The sequence below is a fragment of the Microtus oregoni genome, unplaced genomic scaffold, assembly GCF_018167655.1.
Source record: "Microtus oregoni isolate MIOR12 unplaced genomic scaffold, Mior012 000060F_ref0000265, whole genome shotgun sequence".
Classification (NCBI taxonomy): domain Eukaryota; kingdom Metazoa; phylum Chordata; class Mammalia; order Rodentia; family Cricetidae; genus Microtus; species Microtus oregoni.
Window position 1 is genome coordinate 2674808 of NW_024543870.1, and position 9832 is coordinate 2684639.

Sequence of the window (9832 nt, forward strand, 5' to 3'; positions counted from 1 at the left end):
ATTATATACCTGTCACTAAACGTGTCATCGCGGATGAAACTAGTTATAAAAGGGGGCTGCTTCCGAGGTATGATACCACCTGTCTTGTCTCAGCTTCCAGATGATTTGGAAAAATCATACAAACTCTGTCACCTAGCAGAACATGAGTTACATATACCCTGGTCTATTATGGCTGCCATCTTGGATTAAGGCACTGCCTTAGCAGGTCCCTAATAACGCATTTTTATTTAATTTGAGAATGCTAACATAGTGTGTCACATGGAATGCCTCCTTTAGACATCACGCGGTTCAGGAAAGTGTTTCTGTGTAGGTGAAATAGCACTCACAGGATTGCTCTATGTTCTTAGCTATGAGGAGCTTCAGCAGACAGAGTAAGGCTCTTGAGGACTAGGGCAGGGGGCATGGGGAAGGGAACAAAAGCTAAGATTCTATTTCCAAATTCTTTTCAGTAGGTTTGAGCAACTAACTATATTCTTGTCTCCAAGAATTACTTCTAATGATTGCGAGATAGTCCAGAAAAGGTGTCTTTCTACTCTTAGACTGCAATTCACACATTCCCACTCGCTGGGGAGGGGAGGGCTGAGGAGTATGAGCATTATACTAAGACTCACACTTTGGGGAACTTCTGAACTTGGATAAAATGCATTGAGAAGGTATACCAAGTTTAAGTGCACATGTACCAGACAGACAGCAAGGCATATAAAAGGTCAAATGCACTCTGATATGACAGTGGGTGGTTCACTCAAGTTCAATAGGTCATCTAAAACCAAAACTCAAGGAAACCTCAGCGTTAAACCACACCACAGAGAAAATGGCTTAACAGGTAGATATGTAAAGGACGCTCCGTGGAAACGCTACAAAGGACACATTCTTCTTAATAGCACATGCACTGTCTTTATATATATTACGGTTGTGAGGATTCTGTGTGTGTGTGTGTGTGTGTGTGTGTGTGTGTGTGTGTGTGTGCATTCTTCATGGTCTTTCTTCATTCCTTCCCTCTTTCCTTCCTTCCTTTCTTTCATTCGATTATTCCTTGTATTTTATTTTAGTCTGTCTTTTTTTTATTTGCCTGTTTGTTTTCTTTTAAAAGAAGAAAAAGGCCTGCAGTTGGAAGGATGGAGAGGCAGGGAGGATCTGCAAGGGAATAAGGAAGGGAAAACTGTGATTGTGATATACTATATGAAAATAACTTTATTTTTAATCAAAATAAAATAAATAAATTCTAGCATAAGAGAAGGTATGGGAAACTTGTAAATGTTTAAGTCAGCTATCGGGGTATGCCCACATTTGGGGGAATGTGCCCAAGAGGATATCTTCCTTTACAGCCCTTTAAAGATACACTCATGAGAATAAACATTTTCTACCTTTTGGGAATAGTTCCATTAATTCATGACCATTAATTCATGACTAATCCAATGCTTTGAACAAAAAAATAAATCTGCCCAGGCCTCCTTCTTTGGCTCCTCTCGATTTTAAGTAGCAAACCTGGTGATCTATTTTATTCAGCACAAAATAAAAGCAGTGGTTGACTTCCATAACTGCCTTTGTTCTACCTTGTTGGCCCCTTTTTGCCCTATTTGAATAGCACTGTATCTCCTTCAGCTTCCATTCTTAATGAGGTTATTTACCTTGCATACCCAATGAACCCAATGAGATTGTACCTCATATAATAAATTCTCCACTCTCAGGTATGTCTGAGAGGGCAACCTATTTCACTATTAAAAGGTATAACCTTTTAACTGAGAGTGGTCCTAAGGCTGGACACAACTTCTCCACTGAATTTCCAATTACTTAAAGATGTCACCGTGGCATACAGGGGTGGTCACATTTACACACACTCGTGGATCAGCCACACGAACACCCACTCATTACAAAACGACTTTTAAAAGCTCATTTGCTACCACACGTATAAATGCTCTTGCTTATGTGTGTTAATGAAATACATGTGTGCTAATGCTGCAAGCTGGGCACTAAAGAATAATCATTTTAATGCGTTAGCGTAGCTATCAATTACGTGAGCTAATGAAATGCAAGCAACTCTAAATTTCCTTCCAGTCAGGAACTGCTATTCTCCCTATGCCCAGTGATTTCCCAGAAGCTGTAACGTTGACTACCTTAATTTCAACTTACATTATTACCATGGTGAGAAATAGCAAGCCGAGAAATGTCCGAAAGTTTTGAAGCAAACAAAGGACAAGGAAGCCTGGATAGTTTACCATTTTGACAGTGACTTTAGCCTGTCATCATTGATGGGACTGAGGCAGAGACTGTTAGTAATTGCAGGGAAGTGGGGGGAGGGGCTGTTATGCCTTTGAGTCCATTTAAGTCATAGCATTAGAAGATACTACTATTACAAAGCATTTTAAATAAACATATTAAATAAAATTGTTTTACTTAAAAATCATTTTAATAAAACTTTTCCTTAAAACCCTATCTCACCTTTTATTCTATTTTATTATCTTTCTATCGACACAAAGTCTCATTCTATAACCCAAGCTGACCTATAACTCACAATGAAGCCCAGTTTGGCCTCAGACAAACTCAAGGTAATCCTGACTTCAGCCTCGGGTAATGGGACGAAGGTGTGAGTCCTGGGACTTTTGTGCGTCTTTTCTCCCGGGGAGGGTGTGAACGCAGACCCCACCACCACCTCAAATTTTGCAGCTGAGTGTCCCCCATTTAGAGAAATTGCAGGGCTCAGTACATACGGTGCATGAGGGATGAGCCTGGCCCTGGGAAAACCACCTTGGTGATCATGGCATCTCCCCTGCCAGCTAAGTATACTTTCTCATGTCTTAATTTCAGATTTCCATGAACCTGATCAGTGTGCTTAATGCTGCTGCCCTAACCTAAAAAACATGTTTTCAGTGCCATCCAAGTATAGTGCTGGTCAGATTGAATACCTATATGGAGAAGAATGGAACTTGATTCTTATCTCCCACACCTCACAAAGCTGAACTCAACATAAGACCTGGGGCCCTGGACCTAGCAGAGGAGAAAGTAAGGAATATGCTTGAACTTATTGGAACAGAAAGCCTTTCTGGTCAGGACTCCAATAGCACAGGAAGTTCAGATCAACCGTTCGGCACATGGAGAGTGGCTCAGCGCTGATTGCCCTTCCAGAGGACTGACGTTCATGCCGAATACCCACACAAAAACTCACAACTATCTGTAGCTTCAGTCCTAGGGGATTCAACACCCTCTTCTGGCCTCTTCTAGCGCCAGGTACGCACATGGTACACAAACATGCATGCAGTCAAAACATCCATACACGTAAATAAAATTGTCAAAAGACCAACAATTAAGAAATAGGACCTCACAACGCTAAACGCTTTGTACAGCAAAGCACACCATCGTTCAAACTAATACTGACTAATCTGCACACTACCAAAGGAAAAACATAATCATCAGTCTTAGCTGTGGACCCTGAAAGCTACCATAATGTCTGGCCTGGCAAGACAAGCCTGCTAATGTAAAAGCAGTGTGAACATCAGGGAGTGACAAACTGTTTTCTAATCGGATTGAAGGCTCACGCTATAAGATGAAACCCATACCTGGGCACCATTGTCAGGCCAATAATTTGTGGCTTGACAGGTTAGGCTCTAGGGAAGAACCTACTACCGCTATTCTCCTAAATGGACACAGTAGCAAGCCAATTCTTAACGACTTATTATTGTAACCACAGGCCAAGGCATATCTCAATCCTCATCAGAAAAATCAATTTGCATCTATTTACATTAGATGTAAATGAACACAGAGACCCTCAACTGGACAAGGTGCCGAGAACGAGAGACTGCAGAACGCTTGGTCCTAAATGGGAAATCCGTTTCATATCCCCTCCTCCCGGGGTTCAAGTATCATTGTAAAAGGCAGGGTGGAAAGACTATGAGAGCCAGAGGTGGTGAATGAATACAAGAAAGCAGAGTCCTCTGGAGACAACAGGGCAGCTGCACAAGAGCTCAGCAAGTGTGACTCCATTCACAAGCCTTGTGTAAGGTCAAGGCAAAAGAAAGCCCTGCATGGAGAGGGAAGGTGGACATGAAGTCCCACCTCCGGCAAAGGAGCTATTGGCAACTGATAGCTGTTGGAAGACAGGAGCCGGTTTTCTTTAAGAGTTTTGCCCTTGGTAAATCGATCACACTGCCGTGGAAGGCCACACATCCAAGATTACATGGGCAGCACAGATTGGATTTGATGATGGGGGAGGGGGCGGGGAAGGACACAAAGTTGTGCAGGTTGGGAAAGGGGGAGATCTGAGAGGAGTTGGAGGAGGGGTGAATATGACCTAAAAACATTGTACAAAATTCTCAAAGAATAAAAGCCAAAAAAGACCAGCTCTCTTAAGCCAAAAGACTTTGCTTACAATTCTCAAGAAAGGAGTAATTAGAAGGAGAATCTCCTCCACATAAACCATCTTGTTCCTCTCTCCTGCGGGAGACCCAAGAAAGTCTAGCCTGCTAAGATCTCATAGGTTGTGCCTAGACAATTCAGACATTGACAACCTACCATTTTACAGGCATTGTAAACATAGCAGAGAACAAAACCTCAGATATTTCTGGCAATAAGCATTTTTTTCTACTGGTTGGGGATTTGATCTAGTAAGAAATATATATGCAGTATTTCAGACAAGGATAAGATTGCTGCTGGGTGCTGGCAATAACAGGGACGTTGGTTTTAATTTAATAAAGAAAGCAAGAAAGGGGAGTGAAGGAATATTTTAAAGAGATATGACCAGGTCAGAGACAGCAAGCTGCTGCGTATCTAAGATGAGTTTAAGGCAGAAAAAAGGGGGACACAGGAAGAGGACCATCACGCGGGCATGAGGGTGAGCAGTGTAGAGCTTGTAAGCCATTGTGCGGCAGGCTTCTGCTATAAACATGGAGGGCAATGACAGGCGAGCAGATAAGAGCCCATTCTAACAGCCCAGAGGAGAGAGGAGAGGGCCTTGGTGCTGAAAGGAAGGCTGAGCCCACAGCCGGACTCAGTCACCATCGATTCTGCAAAAATAGCTATATTACAAATTCTAATTCAACTACTACAAAATACAGAAAGGATACAATTTAGTGACTGCTGGGTGTTAAAATTTATTATAAAGTATATTTGTGTGTGTATCATTTAAGAGATTGAGTCAATAATCACGGCAAGCAAAGCTTCAAAGCTAAAAAAGAAAATGATTACAAGTTAACCTATGACATAATTTACACGGACCCATCTTCTAGTCTTATGTTGGTGTAGTATGAAGTGTGAATATTGTTACAACAAATAGACATGATTTTCAAAGACATTTCTTTTTATTATGTTATGCATATTAGTCTGCATGTGTATATGCTTGTATTGTGCATGCCTGGTGCCCAAGTAAGCCAGAGAGTGACGGAGCCCCTGGATCAGAGATTACCAGATAGTTGTAAGCTGCCATGTTGGTGCTGGGAATGAACCTGGGTTTTCTGCAAGAGAATCTAGCACTGTTAGCAACTGAGCTATCTCTTTGGCTCTGCAGAATTTTTAATAAGACAAATAAACACCTTTAAGTAAACAGGTAGTGATTATTTTAAATCAACAAGGACTGAGATCTGAAACAAGTCATAATCTTATAAAAGTCAAAAGTTAAAGTGCAAAGCTTGGTTGTGTTCACTCACTTTTTGGTATTAAGGACGGAGTCTGGGCCTCGCACACGCTAGCAAGAGCTCTTTACACTGAGCTAAGATCTTGTGCTGTATCCTTTTCATGGTATAAGTCAGTGAAACAAAACACAAGGAAGTTTTCAGTATAGGTTATTGGAAGAGGTTTTAAAGCAATTGTAATTTTAGCTTTCAATCAGGAGTCTCTTTAGCTTCATTTTACTTTACAATTCTCCTGAAATAACTGTGCTTAACTACTAACGATACCAATCTTTCCATCTGGACCTCTTTTACTGTATATATTTTAGCTTTTCTTGACTATGTGAGGAAAGCTAAAGTTGTTAAGCTACAGCTGTGTTGTAGTAGGAGTGGCAGGGCTGCGTCCCCGGCACCCGGCTGCCCCCACGGCTAGCTTTACCCGAAATAATTACACAGAAACTGTATTCTTTTAAACACCGCTTGGCCCATTTCTATCTAGCCTCTTCTAGGCTAGCTCTCACACCTGGACTAGCCCATTTCTAATAATCTGCTGTAGCCCACAAGCTGGCTTACCAGGAATGATCTTAACCTGCGTCTGCCTGGAGTGGGAGAATCATGGCGACTCACTGACTCAGCTTCTTTCTCCCAGCATTCTGTTCTGTTTACTCCTCCTACCTATGTTTTAACCTATGAGGGCCAGCCAAGCAGTTTCTTTATTGCTTAACCAATGAAATCAACAGATTGATATATGACACTCCCACATCACAGCTGGGTCCTCCTCGTATCTTTGTTGAATGGTTCCGCCCGATTCTAGGCCCTGGGAGAGCTGGACCCACCCCTCACTGACCACTGAAACTGGAGAGCTGGCCCCAATGGCTTTGGTGCTGGAGAGATGGCCCTGTCCTCGCCTAAGGGGTGGTTCCTGGAGGAGACCTGGCAGACCAACCCAGCTACCACCCAGGCTCACATCCAGGGCTTTGAGTTAGCCCAACCCAGTATCTACACCATCTATGACCTGCTGGAGCACGTGAAGGGGCCAGTCAGGCAGATCCATAGCCAAAGGCTCACCATGACTGGGGCAACAACAGGATAACTGAGAGTCTCGGTGAGAGTCTAGTATTGACAGCGTACCAGAAGCTAGGGGCCTTGAACCAGGCCAACAACTCATCGCAGAGCATATCTGCACGGAAAGCTGTTTGGGCAAATGGGCGTACTGTGCGTGCAACACAGTGCAGCTTCCAATATCACTACGGCGAATGAAGATGTGATGGAGAAGAGGGAAAGATGGAGGAGTGAAGTGACTTTATTTCATTTTGGGGGAAGCTACAAGGGTGGAGGGCAGACATGGAAGCACTGGAAAATGAGTGGGATGGGGGTACATGCTGTGAAATTCCCAAAGAACCAATTTTAAAAATTAGGTTAAAAAGGGAGTAGAGGATGCGTGAAATACTTACACAATGGATACCTAAGTTCAAACCTTGCCTCTACCCCTTACTGAAATAAGTAATTGGTGAGGCTTGTATCATAATTTGTAGTAACTGTTCTTTGTTGCATGAACATTCTAGACCAAACTATACTAGCATGCAATACTACATATTACAACATAATCATTTCTAAATTTATAAAGCCAACTTCAGGAAATTATTTGAACACACTTAAGGAATAGTCTCTGTAAGAGCTCAGTTGTGAGATGTCCAAAGAAATATGTTAAGGGATCAAAGATTATGGCATCATATTGAATATAATAAAATAAGTACTTATTAGAAGACAGAAGGTTTGATTCATTTCTCTCAATTAGAAGAATTAATGAGCTGTGCGTATCTATGTGCGAATAAAGGAAGACAGAGGAAATACGCAGCTGTGGGGAGAAGAGCCTTCACAGTGCAGACAAGCCAGCGTGCTGCAAGCCACTGGGAGCAACCACACTCTGGTTCCTTCCTAATGCTTAACCCTGGATCATTCACAGAGCATTCCTTCCTTCTCTCCATTTTCTGGGTAACAGGGGTCTCTAGATTTTATTGCTCCCAAAAACTCTTTTTCTCTCCAGACTCTGATCTCCCACTTTTAAAGCTGAATTTAAGTCAACTCTTTCCCAAAAGACTTTACACATATAAAAACATTCTGAATATGGAACTAAGAGTATTAACTGAGATCTGGCAATCTTTCTGTAGGGCCATTGTTCTAGATTTTAAGTTTATTTTAAAATAGTAAATGTAGATAGTCAGAAATAAATTAAGAATAAGTAGCAAATTTTGATAGTAAATTTAGAAAACTTAAGAAGAAAAGGAAAAAGTAATGCATATCCCACAGTTGAAGTAGTCAAACGTTGTATTTTTTCAAGTTCTTTTTATTTATGTCTAACACACGCACACACACACACACGCACACACACACACACGCACAAGCACGCACGCACGCACACATCTGAATCTTCAGATGTAAGATCAGACCATATGCATTGTAACTTTGTATCCAGTTTCCTCTTAACACCAAACAAGCATTCATCACACCGATTTTAAATTTTTTAAAGTATTTTAAAGAAATTAAAGACTCTCCCCCTTCCCTTTAGTATAGTGAAAAATATAAATGATCAGAATAATTCAAACTAAAAAGCAAATGGATGAAATTAAGGAGAAATTGAGGCAAGAACTGAGACTATGCACCCATGCATCCCTGCCCTCAGCTGTCTACATGGGAGGGGAAACTCATTATCGTTGGCAGCTGCTCCAGGTCTGTAAAGAGCAGGTTAAAGGGTTGCAGCCTCTTCTTGGTGGCAGATGTCTACAAGGCCGCGGATGATAGCGAGCGGACAGTGATTGATTCTAGAGTTTGGTGAGCGCAGTTCATGTGAAGACAGCTACAAGAAGCAAATTTTGGTCCCACCAGAGAGCATCTTGCTCAGACCCAGTTTTGCTTTAAGAATGTAGCTAATTATAGAGAGGTATTATATAATTTATAAGTATACAAACAGAAAAGACCGAATACTAAAAAGGAAGAAAACTATGTGTTAAAAAGATAGCAAGCTGTAAAAAGAGCTTCGCAGAAATTTTTGGTGCTGGGGATAAAACTCAGTGGTTGAGTGCTTACACTAGGCCCTAGGCTGAATCTCTAGACCTGAAAGGACAAAAAATAAACAACAAAAGACCACAAGATATAGCAAACATGAGTGAGCAAAATTAATTTTATGACATCATTGCAGAAGCAGGAGCATCCTAGAGTAAAGAAGTGGGAACTGAAGAATAAAATGGAATAAAATCAAGTAGAAATATGATATTTACAATATCAAATGTATTATGATTCATCACAATACACCATCTTATTTTCAAAACTAAAAATATGACACATTTCAAGCCATTCCTCCACTCAAAAGTGTCCGTTGATAAAGCTATCATGAGTCCAAAACCACACTGAACACACTTTTCCATTAACTTTACCACGTAGTGTGGCTTCTGTTCATGGGGACAGATTGAAGAATTCTCTAGTGCCTGAAGATTTGATTTTTCACACCAATCTAAACACTGCTATCATGCTGAGCAGTCATTTAGTGGTTAAGTGTTCCCATGGCACAACTGCCTCCCCGCTTTGACTCCTGGTCCTCTTAGGGAATTAAATGAGATCTGTGTTCTTCTCCAGGATCAATGTGTGCACACACACAAAACTACAAAGCATTCCCAGAGGCCTCCGAACTCCTTCCATCCCTAGTAACAACCTCTGCATCAGAAAAGGAGGGATTTCAAGAGAACTAGTAAAGAGGTAAACTGAGTCACAAGACAATGAAGACAGGGTGGGGGCTACAGAAAGAGCGCGACCATTCTGGGCCACACTGGCCAGTGTCCTTTTCACTTAACATCTAATTAAGTGACGTCACTGTGTTTTCATCTCAGAACTTCCTGTGGTTGAGCCAGACTATCAGACAAAACAGAGGCACTATGAATTCTTGAGAACAGGGTCCCAATCTCATTTCTATCCCCCATGTCTGGCTTGTGGATAGCATTCATCGAAGGGAAAATGAAGGACTAAATGAACACATCAGGATGAAAATCCTACAGATGGCAGAACCTATATGTGGCATTATGTTATTACAAAAGGGTCCTTATTATCACTAAATGTTCTTTTAGTCAATCACTGGCATATGTATTAAAATATCATTTGATAAAACTTCTTTGAGCTGTCAACTTATGCCTAAAACATAAAATAGCTTTACACTAATCTGCCTGTTATCAGAGCAATAATTA

General features: G+C 41.3%; 1 non-coding gene across 1 annotated transcript; it reads right to left on the reverse strand.

Annotated features, from left to right (window-relative positions):
- Positions 1-2616: 2616 nt before the first annotated feature.
- LOC121439375 lies at positions 2617-2782 on the reverse strand. The gene has a single exon (XR_005973248.1). It is a non-coding gene; the product is annotated as a U1 spliceosomal RNA (small nuclear RNA).
- Between the last annotated feature and the right edge of the window lie 7050 nt (positions 2783-9832).